Here is a 17452-nt window from a genome sequence, read left to right as displayed (position 1 = left end):
TTGATTATGATAGTGTAAATCCACATGTTTTAGACTGTAAGACTTTTAAGACTAGGAGCAGAATTAGGCCACTCAGCCCAATGAATCTACAGCACTATTCCATCATCGCTTATGTATTATCCTTCTCAACCCTATTCTCCTGCCTTACCCCGTTACCATAGACCATAAGATCATAAGACATAGGAGCAGAATTATGCCATCTGCCCCTTTGAGTCTGCTCTGCCATTCAATCATGGTTGATCCTTTTTTTATCGCCCCCTCAATCCCAGTTCCTAGCTTTTTTCCTGTAATCTTTGATGCCATGTCCTTTGACACCCTGACTAACCAAGAACCTATCAACCTTCACTTTAAATATATTAAACAACTTGGCCTCTACAGCTGTCCACAGATTTTCCACCATTTGGCTAAAGAAATTCCTTCTCATCTCTGTTCTAAGTGGACATTCCTCTACTCTAGACTTAACCACTAAAGGAAACATCCTTTCCATATCTACTCTGTCTAGGCCTTTCAATATTCGATAGTTTTCAATGAGATCCCCCTTATTCTTCTGAACTCTAGGGAGTAGTACAGGCACAGAGCTATCAAATGCTCCTCATATGTTAAATCTTTCAATCCCAGAATCATTTTTGAGAACCTCCTTTGGACACTGTCCAATGCCAGCACATCTTTTCTTAGATAAGATGCCCAAATCCGCTCGATGTACTCCAGTGCGGCCTGACCAGTGCCTTACAAGGCCTCAGCATTGCATTGTTTCTTTTATATTTTGAGTCCTCTTGAAGTGAATCCTAACATTGGATTTGCCTTCCTTACCACTGACTCAACCTGCAAAATGAACCTTTAGTGAGTTCTGCCCAAGGACTCCCAGATTCCTTTGCACTTCAGGTTTTTGAATTTTCTCCCAGATGCCTTTATTGTTCTACCAAAGTGAAAAACCATACACTTTCCTACACTATTTTCCATCTGCTACTTCTTTGCCTGTTTTCCCAATCTGTCCAAGTCCTTCTGCACATTCCCTGCTTCCTTAACACTTCCTGCCCCTCCGACTATCTTTGTATCATCCGCAGACTTGGTCACAATGCTATTAATTCCTTCATCCAAATCATTGACATATAACATGAAACTAAATTGTCCCAATACCATCTCCTGTGGAACACCACTTGTCGGTGGCAGCCAACCTGAATAGATCCCATTTATTCTCACACTTTGCCTCCTACCAATCAGCCAATCTTCTTGCCATGCTAGTATCTTTCCTGTAATACCATGGATTCTTATTTAGTTTAGCAGCCTCATGTGTGGCACCTTGTCAAAGGCCTCTGAAAATCCAAATAAGCAACAGCTATTGAATCTCCTTTGTCTAATCCTGCCTGTTATTTCCTCAATGAATTTCAACAGATTTGTCCCTTAAGGAAACCATGCTTACTTTGGCCTATTTTATCATGTGCCTCCAAGCACCATGAAACCTCATCTTTAATAATGGTCTCCAACATCTTCCCAACTGCTGAAGTCAAGCTAACTCGCCGGTCACTTCCTTACTTTTACCTCCCTTCCTTCTTAAAGAGTGGAGTGACATTTACAATTTTCCAATCCTTCAAAATCATTCCAGAATCTAGTGATTCTTGAAAGATCACGACTAATGCCTCCACAATCTCTTCAGCTACCTTTTTCAGAACCCTGTGATATAGTCCATCTGGTCGTGGTGACTTATCTACCTTCAGACCGTTCAGTTTCCCAAGCACCTTCTCCTTTGTAATAGTTTCTAATATATGAGCCACCCAATACAGAACTGCCTTTCCCCTAGCCCCTCGACCGCAAGCTGCTCTAAAAAGCCATCTTGTAGGCATGCTACAAATTCCCTGTCTTGGGCTTCAGCACCAATCTGATTTCCCAGTCTATCTGCATATTGAAATCTCCCATGACTGACATGACACATGCCTTTATATGAGGGCCGAAGCACAAGCGTTAATCTGGGCAGCAAGCATAATTTTATTTTGAAATAAGTAGAGCTCGGCTGATGCCATAATTATTGTGGTACATTTGAATGCCTTTGTGTGATAGGGTTACTAATCCTATTAGTTAATAACATTTGCTTAAGTCCATTGTGTGTTCCATAATGTTTGGTGTTAATATAGTGTTAATCCTGTTAAGAGGAGAATGCTAATTGTTAAGCAACTGTCTAATTTCTTCCCAGAAGAGGAGTTAATACATCATATTTTTGAGGTGATATTGACCCCCTGTGGTGGGGCAAAATGTATGCCTCGGTGGTTCACACCAGTCAGAATTTGAAAAAGTACCAAGCAGTTACCATTCTTTCTGTACCACTGCCAACGGTGGTACTCCCCTAATAGTATCCAATAAAATTTAATTGTGCAATTACTATTATCTGAAATGGACAATGCAAGGTGGGGTGCAGGCAAGCTAAATTTTAATGGACTAAATGAATCCCAAATGCTGAGAGTGAATTGCTAGTCAGTTATTTAATGGGGATTCAAAATCACGTGTTTCAAGATTCCACAGTCATCTTTTAACTGTTCAGAAAAGCTGTAGCATCTTTTAAAGACGTCTAATTTGATAGAGCCTACTTCATTTACCTCCAAGTTTCACAAGATTTAAATAATTATTTAAGCACAGACTCAGCTTTTCAAGTTGCCCTTTCCCTGGAGTCAATGCAAATATTTCCTTTGTATCTAGATCCTTTGTGAAAAGTGTGATTGAGCCTCCTGGCTGCACGATCGAAATGATTCCAACATCATGTCCGATGGCCATGTATTGATCTTTCCACTCCCGCCATTAAACCTGAAAATGTACGCTCATAAACTCTGCTGTCATTTTGAGCATCTCTGCTAAATGCTCATTATAGGATGTCAAGAAGGCAAAGTTAGGAGAAAGCATACTGATATTCATCAAGGGGGCAGCAGTGGAAAGGGTGAGCAGCTTCAAGTTCCTGAATGTCAATATCTCCGAAGATCTATACTGGGCCCAACATTTTGGTGCAAATATAAAGAAGGCATACCAGGGGCTATATTTCATTTGGAGATTGAGGAGATTTGTTATGACAGACAGACAGGCAGACATACTTTATTGATCCCAAGGGAAACTGGGTTTTGTTACAGTCACACCAACCAAGAATAGTGTAGAAATATAGCAATATAAAACCATAAATAATTAAATAATAATAGGTAAATTATGCCAAGTGGAAGTAAGTCCAGGACCAGCCTATCGACTCAGGGTGTTTGACACTCCGAGAGAGGAGTTGTAAAGTTTGATGGCCACAGGTAGAAATGACTTCCTATGACGCTCACTATTGGTGATCTCGGTGGAATGAGTCTCTGGCTGAATGTACTCCTGTGCCTAACCAGTACATTATGGAGTGGATGGGAGACATTGTCCAAGATGGCATGCAACTTGGACAGCATCCTCTTTTCAGACACCACAGTCAGAGAGTCCAGTTCCACCCCCACAACATCACTGGCCTTACGAATGAGTTTGTTGATTCTGTTGGTGTCTGCTACCCTCAGCCTGCTGCCCCAGAACACAACAGCAAACAGCAAACATGATAGCACTGGCCTCCACAGACTAGTAGAACGTACTCAGCATCGTCCGGCAGATGTTAAAGGATCTCAGTCTCCTCAGGAAGTAGAGATGGCTCTGATCCTTCTTGTAGACAGCCTCAGTGTTCTTTGACCAGTCCAGTTTATTGTCAATTCATATCCCCAGGTATTTGTAATCCTCCACCATGTCCACACTGACCCCTTGGATGGAAACAGGGGTCACCGGTGCCTTAGCCCTCCTCAGGTCCATCACCAGCTCCTTAGTCTTCTTCACATTAAGCTGCAGATGATTCTGCTCACACCATGTGACAAAATTTCCCACCGTAGTCCTGTACTCAGCCTCATCTCCCTTGCTGATGCATTCAACTATGGCAGAGTCATCAGAAAACTTCTGAAGATGGCAAGACTCTGTGCAGTAGTTGGAGGTGTAGATGGTGAAGAGAAAGGGAGACAGGACAGTCCCCTGTGGAGCCCCAGTGCTGCTGACCACTCTGTCTGACACACAGTGTTGCAAGTGCACCAAAGATTCCAGAGCATTCTACCGCCACAATTGGTCTGCAATGGATGCAGTCTCACTGGCTCTCCATTCGGCTTGGACCACCCTGGACACAAACAACACCAATATCAGGCTGCTGTTTATTAAATACAGCTCTGCATTCAATACCGTCATACCCTCAGTACTAATCAACAAGCTTCAAAACTTGCCGTCAATACCTCCTTATGCAACTGGATTCTTGACTTCCTCATCAGGAGCATCACAAATGGTGACAAGAAGGCATATAGGCATGAGATATATCAGCTAGTAGGTCATATCACAACAACAACCTTGCATCTAACATCAGTAAGACCAAGGAACTGGTTGAGGACTTCAGGAATGAGAAGTTGGGGGAACACACACCAGTCTTCATCAAGGGATCAGCAGTAGGAAAGGGTCAGAAGTCTTAAGTTCCTGGGGTCAACATGTCTGAAGGTCTATCCTGAAGTCCAACATATTCATGTAATCACAAAGAAAGCATGATAGTAGCTAAGTTTCATTGAGGTTTTGAAGAGACTTGGCATGTCACCAAAGACTCTAGCAAACTTCCACAGATGTACTGTGAAGAGCATTTAATCTGGTTTCATCACCATCTGTAAAGAGGGGCCACTGCAAGGATCGGAAAAAGCTGCGGGATGTTGCAAACTCGGCTGGCTCCATTACAGGCTCTAGCCTCCCTAGCACTACGGACATCTTCAAAAGGCGATGCCACTAAAAAGCAGCATCCATCATTAAGGACTCCTGGCACCTAGATCTGCTCTCTTCTTGTTACTACCATTAGGGAGGAGGCACATTCCCTTATAATCTATTTGCTTCAGTGATTTCCCCCATAGGGAAGGAAATGGACCCACCCTGCTATATCCATAACTCCAGACACATAGCTCTTAATCACCTCTGAAATGGCCAATTAAGGAGACTTAAAAAATAAAGTGTAACAAGAATAAAACCTGACCAACTAGCTTATGTTAGATGAGAAGTAGTTTTGAAAACAACAGAGACACATCCAGCAATGTTGAACTTGCAAAATGTCTCACATGAAAATCTGGGGAATCTGCCAAAGTGCAAGATTCAAGCAATTGCCTGAACATAATTATTTTCAGATTATATGCCAAATCTTCCATTACAAATATTGGATATGTCCCAGTAGGGTAGAGTCTCTGGAGATGACATCATACTGCTATAAAGTTGGGAGGAAGTCCCTAGCATTGAGTCTGGTCTCCATGGCTGCGTGACATCAAATCAAACACCTCCTGCTGATCCCACCTGCCCTTCTATTGCTCCCTGTTGAACATCACTTGGGAGAAGTACTAAGGCACTTCAATGTCTATCATCTATTGTTTATTGCATTACTAATGGCTATTCCAGAAGTACACAGATGCCGGCCTTGGCTTGTGAATGGTGGTGAGGGAATACGCATCAAGGAAAATCCTCATGAAGACAAATACCATCTTTACAGTGATGACAGCCTCTGTCATGCCAAGTGGAGTTACTGCAGTACAAAATTCAAAACTGGGTCATTATAAGCAGTAGGTTTCTACAACACTGAAGATTGATCTTATTGTTATTATTTGATGCATCATGTGGCAGATGGAGTTCAACTCAGATAAGTGTGAGGTGGCTCAGTTTGGTTGGTTAAATATGATAACAGAATATAGTATTAATGGTAAGACTTTTGGCAGTGTGGAGGATCGGTGTGATCTTGGGGTCTGAGTCCATAGGACACTCAAAGCTGCTGCGTAGGTTGACTGCGTGGTCAAGAAGGCATATGGTGTATTGGCCTTCATCAACCGTGGGATTAAGTACAGGTGCCGAAAGGTAATGTTACAGCTATATAGGACCCTGGTCAGATCCCAGTTGGAGTACTGTGCTCAGTTCTGGTCACTTCACTACAGGAAGTATGTGGAAACCATAGAAAGGGTGCAGAGGAGACTTACAAGGATGTTGATTGGATTGGGGAGCATGTCTGATGAGAATAGATTGAGCGAACTCGGCCTTTTCTCCTTGGAGCGACAGAGGATGAGAGGTGACCTGATAGAGGTGTATAAGATGATGAGGGGCATTGATCGTGTGGATAGTCAGAGGCTTTTTCCCAGGTCTGAAATGGCTAGCACGAGAGGGCATAGTTTTAAGGTGCTTGGAAGTAGGTACAGAGGAAATGTCAGGGGTAAGTTTTTTTACACAGAGTGTAGTGAGTGTGTGGTGATGGTGGTGGAGGCGGATATGATAAGGTCTTTTAAGAGACTCCTGGATAGGTACATGGAACTTAGAAAAATAGACGGCTATGGGTCACCCTAGATAATTTCAAAAGTAAGTACATATTCAGCACAGCATTGTCCGTCGAAGGGCCTGTATTGTGCTGTACTTTTTCTATGTTTCTATTTTGATGCTGGTTTTAAAAAGGCTAACTGTTCTAATGCCACCATCCAGTAATACAGCAATGGCACTAGAAACATAGAAACATAGAAAATAGGTGCAGGAGTAGGCCATTCGGCCCTTCAAGCCTGCACTGCCATTCAGTATGATCATGGCTGATCATCCAACTCAGAACCCTGTACCTGCTTTCTCTCCATATCCCCTGATCCCTTTAGCCACAAAGGCCATATCTAACTTCCTCTTAAATATAGCCAATGAACCGGCCTCAGCTGTTTCCTGTGGCAGAGAATTCCACAGATTCACCACTCTCTGTGTGAAGAAGTTTTTCCTCATCTCGGTCCTAAAAGACTTCCCCTTTATCCTTAAACTGTGACCCCTCGTTCTGGACTTCCCCAACATCGGAAACAATCTTCCTGCATCTAGCCTGTCCAATCCCTTTAGAATTTTATACAGTTCAATAAGATCTTCTAAATTCCAGTGAGTATAAGCCTAGTTGATCCAGTCTTTCTTCATATGAAGGTCCTGCCATCCCAGGAATCAATCTGGTGAACCTTCTTTGTACTCCCTCTATGGCAAGAATGTCTTTCTGTAGATTAGGGGACCAAAAGTGCACACAGTACTCTAGGTGCAGTCTCACCAAGGCCTTGTACAACTGCAGTAGAACCTCCCTGCTCCTATACTTGAATCCTCTTGCTATGAATGCCAACATACCATTTGCCTTTTTCAACGCCTGCTGTACCTGCATGCCCACCTTCAATAACTGGTGTACAATGACACCCAGGTCTCGTTGCACCTCCCCTTTTCCTAATCGGCCACCGTTCAGATAATAATCTGTTTTCCTGTTCTTGCAACCAAAGTGGATAACCTCATATTTATCCACATTAAATTGCATCTGCCATGAATTTGCCCACTCACCTAACCTATCCAAGTCACCCTGCATCCTCTTAGCATCCTCCTCACAGCTAACACCGCCACCCAGCTTCGTGTCATCTGCAAACTTGGAGATGCTGCATTTAATTCCCTCGTCTAAATCATTAACATATATTGTAAACAGGTATCACGTACAATCCAAGTACTTTTAAATTATGATAAGGGTTTCTGATTTTACTAGTAATTTCCAGACCCAACCATTCATTGCCCCCTCCCCACAAATACTTCTCCCAACAACTTTGAATATATGATTTGTTTTCTCAGCTCCAGAATTAATCCAGAATTACATACTTCAGAATTAATCTTGCTTAGCCTCATCATTTATAAAGAAAACAAACACATATGTTGACTCCACAGATGCTGCCTAACCCATTGAGTCACTCTTGTGGCTCATTTATGCTCCAGATCCTAGCATCTGCCATCTTTTGTGTCCATCGTGGCTATCCTGTCTTTCTTTAAAGTTCCAGTCCAGGCAACCTGCTTCTTAATCTTCTCATCATTCTCTACAGTACTGTTAAATCTTTCCTATAATTTGGTTTCCAAAACACTGCCACTGCCAAACTTGTGTTGTTTGTAGTTCTGGTCAAACCTCCCTACTCTGATATTCAGGTTGTTGGCTAAACAAAGTTTGGCAAATGTTTTTTAACGCTCCTCTCAACCTATTATGTTATATTTAAGATAAACAGCTGTTTACTCCTTTACAACTCTAAGCATAAACTTTTTTATGCATATTCCTCTTGCCTTGAGCAAGTTGAAATGGAATTTTATGGAATTCTATTGTCTGCCCAATCAACCAATGGGAAAAGCAGAACCAAAGGCCATGTGGTGAGGACAATTAGTAATCACAATGAAGGCTTCCACCTGGAAGAAAGTTTTGGATTCACTGATGTGGTTGGAAGCTTTATTCAAGAACTATTGTTGGTGGGTGCTTTTGGGTCTTGTAAAATAACATAATTTTGTGCATTTGATATCAAAACAAGCATTGCATACATCTCATATTATTACATATGCCCAGCAGCACGGTGTTCATGTCCTTAGGTTGAAACAAAAGCAAAAAGAATCTTGTTAATTTCAATATAGGCTCCCAGGTAAATCCTGCTTCATCTGGTACTCAACAAACTTCCATTGTAGACATAATTGTCCATTACAGCATTAATAGAGTAGATCCTTCAAATTGTGTAATTTGAAGGAGTCTGTGAGATACCCACAACTATCTGTGGGGTTCTGGTCCTGGCTTTATGCTGAGAAAACCTCTTCTGTGTTGTGAATGGATTTACGATGGTTCAAATAACTTAAAACCACTGCCAAGTCACAACCTCAGTATTCCCTATTAAACGTCACAAATCCCTGTGCCGATTACTAAAACTCACTGCCAGTTTCCAATGGAGCACTGGGTGAATTAAATAAATCTCCTTGTAGACCACTTTACATGTGGCGGTCCAATTTGTCAAAGCCTCTGAACTCTTAGCTCACCCTTCCTGCTATGTGTGTAGGTATGATCCTGTTGATGTTCAGGGTATGAATATACCTGCACTGGTCAGGCGTGGAGAATTTACACAGGAGGTATTCTGATACTTGTTCACAATATTCCGGAGAGGGTTAGTAGGGGAATGTTACAAGCAAAATATGCTCAGTAATGCCTTGCAGAATCTTTAAGGACAGTGTCCTGTGGACATGATTTGCATATTATTAGAATGGTAGCATGTTACATTGATAACTGTCTAGTAAAATTGGTGCAATTAAACTCAGTTTGAATTCAAACACAAAGTGCACTGCAGATGCTGTGGTCAAATCAAGACGTACAAAAAAGCTGGATGAACTCAGCAGGTCAGGCAGCATCCGTTGAAAGGAGCAGTCAACATTTCCGGTCGAAACCCTTCGTCAGGACTAAAGAAGGAGGGGGCAGGGGCCCTATAAGGAAGGTGGGGAGAGGGTGGAAAACCAATCAGAGGAAAGATCAAGGGGTGGGGGAGGGGAAGCAGGGAGGGGATAGGCAGGAGAGGTGAAGAAGGAATCTAAGGGGAAAGCACTATGGGTAGTAGTAGCAGGCAGAGTCATGAGAGGTGATAGGCAGCTAGAAGAGGAGACAGAGTAGAGGTGGGATGGGGAAGGGAGAGGGAGGGAATTACCGGAAGTTGGAGAATTCGATGTTCATACCAAGGGGCTGGAGACTACCCAGACGGTATATGAGATATTGTTCCTCCAACCAAAGTTTGGCCTCATCATGGCAGTAGAGGAGGCCATGTATGGACATACCCGAATGGGAATGAGAGGGAGAGTTGAAGTGAGTGGCAACCGGGAGATCCTGTCTGTTGTGGCGGATGGAGTGTAGGTGCTCGACGAAGCGGTCCCCAATCTGCATCAGGTCTCGCTGATGTAGAGGAGGCCACACCGGGAGCACCGGATGCAATAGATTACCCTAACAGACTCACAAGTGAAGAGTTAACTCACCTGGAAGGACTGTTTGGGGCCCTGAATGGTGGTAAGAGATGAGGTGTAGGGACAGGTATAGCACTTATGCTTGCAGGGATAAGTGCCAGGTGGGAGATCTGCCATGATAAGGCCAAACTTCGGTTGGAGGAACAACTTGTCATATACCGTCTGGGTAGTCTCCAGCCCCTTGGTATGAACTTTGAAATCTCCAACTTCTGGTAATTCCCTCCTTCTCTCTTCCCCCATCCCACCTTCACTCTGTCTCCTCTTCTAGCTGCCTATCACCTCTTATGACTCTGCCTTCTTCTACTACCCATAATGCTTTCCCTTTAGATTCCTTCTTCACCTCTCCGGCCTATCCCCTCCCTGCTTCCCCTCCCTCACCCCTTGATCTTTCCTCTGATTGGTTTTCCACCCTTCCCTCACCTTCTTTATAGGGCCCCTGCCCCCTCCTTCTTTATCCTGATGAAGGGTTTCGACCTGAAACGTTGACTGCTCCTTTCAAAGGATGCTGCCCGACCCGCTAAGTTCATCCAGCTTTTTTTGTACGTCCAGCTTGAATTCAGCCTACCATCCTTCCAAATCGCCAACGTGAATGGGGAAGAGATGGTACGTTTAGCTGGGGATTCATGTCTGACAAGCAGCAAAGCAGCTTTTCCAAGTAAACTCTGCCTTATGGTACTATCAGATTATTGCACACTAAATAGGTTGTTGGGAGAAACTTCAAGATGCACAATAGTTCTTTGTAATATCTGTTCTTGCCTGATTAGCTTTCATACCCCATCCATTGTCTGTTTCATTTGGATAAAGGAATGTTCAGGGAAATTGTAACAGGCCCCAATAGCTTCAGCAGTGTGGGATCTGCACAATCTGTTGACTCTGTGGGTTTTCCTCAAGTAGTCTGATTTCTTCCCATATGCCAAAGACAACTGGGTTGATTGACTATCTTGCCACTGTAAGTTGTCATGAGTATATGTAGGTGAGTGGTCAAATCTGAGGGGCACTGACAAGAATGTGGGAAGCTTACCCCCTAAACAAAAAGAAAGGTACACAGAATATATATGGAATATTAACTGGAGGGCTTGAGCTATCAGGAGAGGCCGGATAGGCTAGGACTGTCTTGCCCTGGTGAATCAGAGATGGAGGTATGACCTCATAAGGGTTGATAAAATGATGGGGAGTATCAATAAGCTGAGTAGCCACAGACTTTTCCCTGTGTAGGGGGTCCAGAAGACATAGGATCATGATGAGAGGGGACCTCATCTTAATGAAGCGCAGTGTTTTTTTTTGCATAGGGGATGGTGGTATGTGGAATGAGCTGCCAGAGGAAGTGAGGGAGGCAGGAATGATTTTTAAAACACTATTTAAACAGGTATTTGGATAGGAAAGGTTTAGAGGGCTATGGGCCAAATGCAAGCAAATGGGACTAGCTCAGCTCAGCATGAATTGGGCTGAATGGTCTCTAGTTTCCTGAGTAGGTTTTCAGAAATAAAACAGTGTGAGGCATGTTATGTTTAAGAAAAACCGTAACCACTCATTTATTGTACTCCAGACACTGAACAAAAGGCGTGGTAAGAAAAGCACGTAATTATGTCATCAAGTCAGCTCAGCCTGTGAAAGTGAACCCCGACTCAATGATGTGAATTATGTACGATACTTCATTACCCTACACTGGCACTGGGCATCTCTGCTGCAAGTTCTAGTTAAATGTAACTGTGGAGTCCTAACTACATTATATCCTCTCTCAAACTAGTGACAGGAACAAATGCCGAAGCACACTGCAGCTTATTTACATGCGACATTTATGCACAGCAGATCAAATCAAGCTCAGAGCTTTACCACCTAAGCTCCATATGAATAATAAACATTGAGTTAGTAGATCGGACAAGACAACATCATCAGGACAGAACGGGGAAAGATTAGGAGAAGAGGGACAGTGGCACTAGTCATCATTGGTAAGGCTGAGCAAGAATTAAATCTGTTCTAAAGTCATCTATCCTAATTGAACTTTCTCTTCTAATGAGATTCACAATTTCATTATGCTTTGGATTGCAACATCACACAAATATGAAAATTACTTGTCACGCTGATAAATTTTCTGCACAGATTTTGAAAATACATTCATTGGTCATCATGCAATTAAATAATGTAATGGTGAGATTTTCGTTTCATGATTTCAGTACTCATCAGTGTATGAAGAATCATGGCCTTATGCTCTAATTACATGTAATGAGAAGAAAGTAGGAAATTCACATTATGGATCTAAAGATTAAATATTTAAAAAAGCGCTTTCTCTTTGCAATTTACAGAAAAGGGCAGTTTTGAAGCTGGCCATGTTGCATGTGACTCATGTAATTAAGGAAGAAAAGAAAAAAATACATTTAGACACTTTCAGTAAACATACATCTACCCAAAGGAAGATGGCCAAAAATAAAATCAAGCAAATACAAAATATCCAGTCTAATCTCAATCCTCCAACTGGCAGCTTAACAAAACCCCAAATGTTCTTGTATTGCCTTTCTTTTCAGCTCATTAGGAAAATGAAAATCTTTCCTCTCTTTATTATTTTTCCTTCTTTCCTCTTCTCTCCATGTTTAATTCAGGATCTGTGGCCATCACCAGCAAGGTGAGCATCGATTGCATAGCCTCAGTTGTCCTCTAACATTCTTAAGCTTCTTTCTTGAACCTTTGTGGCCCAGGTGAGGAACAGAATTCTCACAGAGATGCTAAGTGAGTGTTTCAGCATTTTGGGCTGTGCCTAGCCACACAGTTGTAGGTGAAGAAAGCACATGTCCTTGAGGTGAGCCAGTGTTGACTGTCAGTGAGGAGCAACTTTTACTTCCAATCCACACTGACTGTGGTCTCCCAGTGTGGAAGTCAAAGACCCAGTTGCAGAAGGAGGTACAGAGGCCCAGGTTTTGGAGCTTGTTGATTAGAACTGAGGGTATGATTATGTTGAACGCTGAGCTGTAATCAATAAGCAGCAGTCTGACGTAGGTATTGTTCTTGTTCACTTGATCCAAGGCCGAGTGAAGAGCCAGTGAGATTGCATCAGCTGTAGACTTATTATGGCAATAGGTAAATTGCAATGGGTCCCGGCTCTTGTTCAGGCAAGAGTTGATTCCAACCATGATCAACCTCTCAAAGCACATCATCACAGCAGATGTGAGTGCTACTGGGTGATAGTCTTTGAGGCGTGTCACCCTGCTCTTTTTCAGCATTAGTATGATTGGAGCAGGTAGGAACCTTTGACAGCAGCAGTGAGAGACTGAAGATGTCATTAAACACTTCTGCAAATTGGTTGGCACTGGTTTTTAATGCCCTACCAGGTACACCATCAGGGCCTGATGCCTTGTGAGGGTTAAAGTGCTTGAAAGATGCTTTGGCGTCAGCCTCCAAGACAGAGGTCACAGGGTCACCAGATCTGCAGGGACTCACACAGGTGTAGTTTAAATTTCACTTCAAAGCATGCATAAAAAGTGTTGAGCTCATCTGGGAGTGAACTGTCACGGCCATTCATGATATTAAGTTTTGCCTTGTAGGAAGGAATGGCCTGCAGACCCTGCCAGAGATGAAGCATATCTGATTCCATCTGAATTGTTCTATCGCTCTTAAAATAGTCTTCTGTAGATTGTACCTGGACTTCTTGCGTAATTCTGGATCACTGATCTCGAATGCCACAGATCTAGCTCTCAGCAGACTATGAATTTCCTGGTTCATCCACAACTGTTAGTTTTTGTATGTCATTATGTTCTCTCACCCATACAGGTTTTGATGAAGTTGGTGACAACTGTGGTGTATTCTTTCAGATGAATGGGGTTGTATGGGTGGCAGATAATGCAGGCACTTCGCAGGTGATGGGAGTGAATGTTTGAGGTTGTGAATGAAGAGTTGCTGAAATCAGAGGTTTTCTTTTGGATGGTTTTGAGCTTCTTGAATGTTGTATCTGCACTCATCCAGGAAAATTATGAGTATTCTATCATTCCTAATATGTGCCTTGTACAGAGTATGAAGACTTTGGGGTGTCCCTAAGATTTATGTAGAAGTATCTTCACTCACATTCACTCACCTTGGCAAAATCATGCCTTCTGGCTGTATGTCCTTCTAAAGCAACTTACTGCACATAGAACTTTCACAATCTTTACATATTATTTATGACAGAACAGAAGAAAAACAATCACTGTATCTTATTTCTGCTTGATTAATTATTTATTTCTGTTATCCTACAGAGTTAATGGAGATTAATGTGATTGAAAACGATGAAGAGATGTCCATGTTTCCAATAATGTCTCCATTACATTGGTTGAAGACAATTTGTAAAAAGAAACGAAATTATAATCTCTTTTTGGAAAACAATAGCACATTGATGCAGATTTGGAGATATGTATTCAGTAGATCTGACAATATGTGTTTACATGAGAGTGATTTTTATATCATAATGCTAATGATCACATAAACAAAAGAGTCTCATGTTGCTCAATGTTGAAACTGTGAGCCATTTGTTTCAATAACAATGAAAAATGTGAATTTATACAACCTCTGGATCTCAGATTATTTTTCTGGAAGATGTAAACCATTAAAAATGCAAGCTCTTAGAAACCATGATTTCCTTTGTCTTGATGTCATAAGTGCTTCACAATGTTGCCAAATTATGATACCAGAAAATTGAACAAAAATCAGGCTAATTGGCCAATTACGCCTTCAGCTGTAAATTAATTAAGATTGGAACAACAAAAGAGATTTACCTAAGCCTTATGATAAGGTAAATAAGGTGAATGGTGTCGGTCTTTTTTTGCAGGACAGCTCAGTCTAAAACTAAAGGGTATAGATTCATGGTGTGTGGATAAGATTGAAAGGGGATGTACAAGGCAACATTTTCACACAGGAAGTGATGGGTACATGGAACAACCTACCATTGGGCAAATATACCGAAAGGGAACAGTTAGAGAGGTATGAGTCAAACACAAGCAAATGGGACCAGGTCAGGTAGGCAACCTCTTTGGCATGTGCAATTGATCTGAAGGGTTGTATCCATGCTGTCTAATGCAATGTCATACGAGGCCAACAGAGCATACAATATGCACTCTGGCTGTAATCATTTGCTCCATAATTTCTGTTCAAGCACTCGATTGTAATGGAGAAAGTATCCAGGAAAACTGTCAATTATAATGTGCAAATTATGGATCCAAACCACGGCAAATAATTTGACTTGAGAAATTACTCTAGTGCAGGTGTTACCAACCTGGGGTCCACGGTCCGTTTGCTTAACAGTATTGGTCCATGGCATAAAAAAGGTTGGGAACCCCTGTTCTAGGGCAATAAGCTGCATTTCCAGAGTTGCTTCAAAGAAAGATGAGTTAAAGAAAGCAAAATCACAATGCCTGAATAACCACATGCAGGTTATAAAATTATTTAAACAAAGAGACAGTAGGTTTAAAAATAGTAAGCTTTAATGATTAAGGAGCTGAAGTGAATACATGCGCTAGCCAGTAATAAATCAAAGAAAACACTTTCTACATTTTAGTATTCACTGCCTTGGCTGTGCTTTCTTTGCCAGTTGGGTATGTGATTATGAAATATGATCTGGGAATATGATGTTAGTGAAACCACTTTTAATAATTGAGATGATGAATAAGTTGAACCTCCTAACACCATCCATATCTACGCTGATCTTACGAAATTTAATCCATCACTTCAAAAGTAAAAGTTTGAAGTGTTTTTAGTAATCTACATGATGTATGGCACATCAATATAGCAGCCTTAGAAATCCGCACCACTTACTTTCAACCAGATTAACATGCTGGTGGCTCGTGTGCATAAAATTTCCATAAATTAGTTAGAAAGGTTCATTGCTGCCTAGGCTTTATAATTGTTGGCCATATCTAATTCACTACTGCCTTGGATTATATATGAAAGGAGTTGAGCAGTTTGGAAAGTAATCTATTTTATGGCTTAGAGAGAACCTTAATTTTAACAAAGAAAAATGTGTTTATGATGCTGGATAGTGGTTACACACTTCTGTGTCAATTTCAAAGTAGGACAGCTTACAAAAATAAACTCCCCTTTCAGATGTTTTGAAGGACAAATTAGCTGTTATGCGGTTGGGGGGAATTCTGTAGCGAGCATCTACAGAAAGCTAGAAACTTTCAGAACGAAAAACATTGTAACCAAGTATGAGAAGGAGAATATATAAACCAAAGAAATGCATTATGGGCAATCATCATGCTGTCAAAAGATTTACTTATCCAGTACACAGAAATTGAGCTGGTTATATGCTGAGGGTTGAGTAATGGATAAATAAAGTCATCAAGCTTAACAACCTTATTCTAAAGCCTAGAAGGCAAGACTGGTATTTTTATAACATTGTGGAAAGGTAAATGCAAAGAAAAAAAAATCAACCAAATATTATCAAGTGATTCACTGACGGAAGACAAACGCAACAAAAAAAGTCACGTTAAAGAAGGATTGGACTGAGTTAAAACACTGAATGAACAAAATGCTGACTGAATTCCTGAGGCATTAGCATTAACGTGTCACAGTAGCTTGGCCACATAAGGCCAAGATGACAGCATTTGACTCTGTTTGTGAAGTCGCCTCTGTCCATGACAGCATGCTGCCAGTGCATTTAATGAGGAGAATGTTTGTGATTAAAGGGAGGATCTACAAAAATTTCAGCAAGACGTTTAGAAGAAATATTATTTGTGCTTGTCACTAATGGTAATAATGAGGAAGCCAGTGTGCAATACATGGCAACAGAGAACTTGAAGCAGGTTAAAGCACTAGGCAGTGTTTCATGTTTTAATCAGCTTGCAATCATCCATCACAGCTTAAAGAATGTTGAAATATTCATTAGAATAGCAACATTTAATTGCCCCAAATTTTTGCAGAAAAGAAGTAAAGTGTAATTCTTTGATTTTGAACTGGAATCAGGTTTAGTTTGAATTATGTACAATATTAAAGTGTAGTTTTCCTTCTTAACTACTGAATGATGCAACAATTAAAACCAGTGTTTAATCATCAGCACAAAAGATTCTGCAGATGCTGGAAATCCAGAGTAACACATACAAAATGCTAGGGCATCTCAGCAGATCAGGTAGCATCTATGGAGAAGAATAAGCAATGGATGCATAGGGCCGAGACCCTTCTGACCATGCTGCCTGACCTGCTGCATTCCACCAGCAGTTTGTGTGCGTTAACCAGGATTTAATACCTCGCATGACATTTGTTAATTACCTTAACCGATTACTCCCACATTCTGAAAAACAGATGCTTCACAGCTATTGCTGCCAATTTCAACACACTGCAAGGGAGGTGCCATATAAGAACCAGGCTCCAGAATAATCAGGCACATATTTATTCCCTGAAATGCTGGCCTCGAATTGTCGCATAGTGATGATCTCGGATAAATTACTCATCATATATGCGGTTGGTTTCCGTTTCTAGACATCACATCAACGTTACACAAAGCCAGATATTTAACAGAGCCATGGATCAAATGCAGATGTATTTAAAGTAGATTATGTATCTGTGCTATTATCTGAGACTACTATTGTTCTTTGCTCCAATACAGTAGTCTTAGCTCAATTCCTTCATTTTTTTAAGTGCAGATTTTCTATCTGCCGATCAGAGGTGA

This window comes from Hypanus sabinus, chromosome 2 (genome assembly GCF_030144855.1).
Source record: "Hypanus sabinus isolate sHypSab1 chromosome 2, sHypSab1.hap1, whole genome shotgun sequence".
Taxonomy (NCBI): Eukaryota; Metazoa; Chordata; class Chondrichthyes; order Myliobatiformes; family Dasyatidae; genus Hypanus; species Hypanus sabinus.
This window is presented reverse-complemented; position numbering follows the sequence as displayed.